Raw genomic sequence first — 368 nt, 5'->3', positions numbered from 1 at the left:
GAGAAGAGAAGAGAAGAGAAGAGAAGAGAAGAGAAGAGAAGAGAAGAGAAGAGAAGAGAAGAGAAGAGAAGAGAAGAGAAGAGAAGAGAAGAGAAATTATATTTTCTTTTCACCATACAAGACCACTAGTCCAGAGCAAGTGGTAGATGCAGTGTTAGAAACTTGAGAGAATATATGATACCGCTTTGATTCATTAGACTCTAGTTGGTGGCAGCTCCTGGGCATTCAGCATCGTCTAGCGACCCGTCTGCTTCAAAAGTGTGATTTTTTACAACAGTGGTTTTGGCCTCAGTGCTCTCAGTTATGAAATGTGTAATTTCAGATGTTCGCTAGCCTGATAGAACATCTCATGAGCAGTGACTGCATGA

This window comes from Nothoprocta perdicaria, unplaced genomic scaffold, assembly GCF_003342845.1.
Source record: "Nothoprocta perdicaria isolate Ctin4 unplaced genomic scaffold, notPer1 scaffold_27, whole genome shotgun sequence".
Lineage (NCBI taxonomy): Eukaryota > Metazoa > Chordata > Aves > Tinamiformes > Tinamidae > Nothoprocta > Nothoprocta perdicaria.
This window is presented reverse-complemented; position numbering follows the sequence as displayed.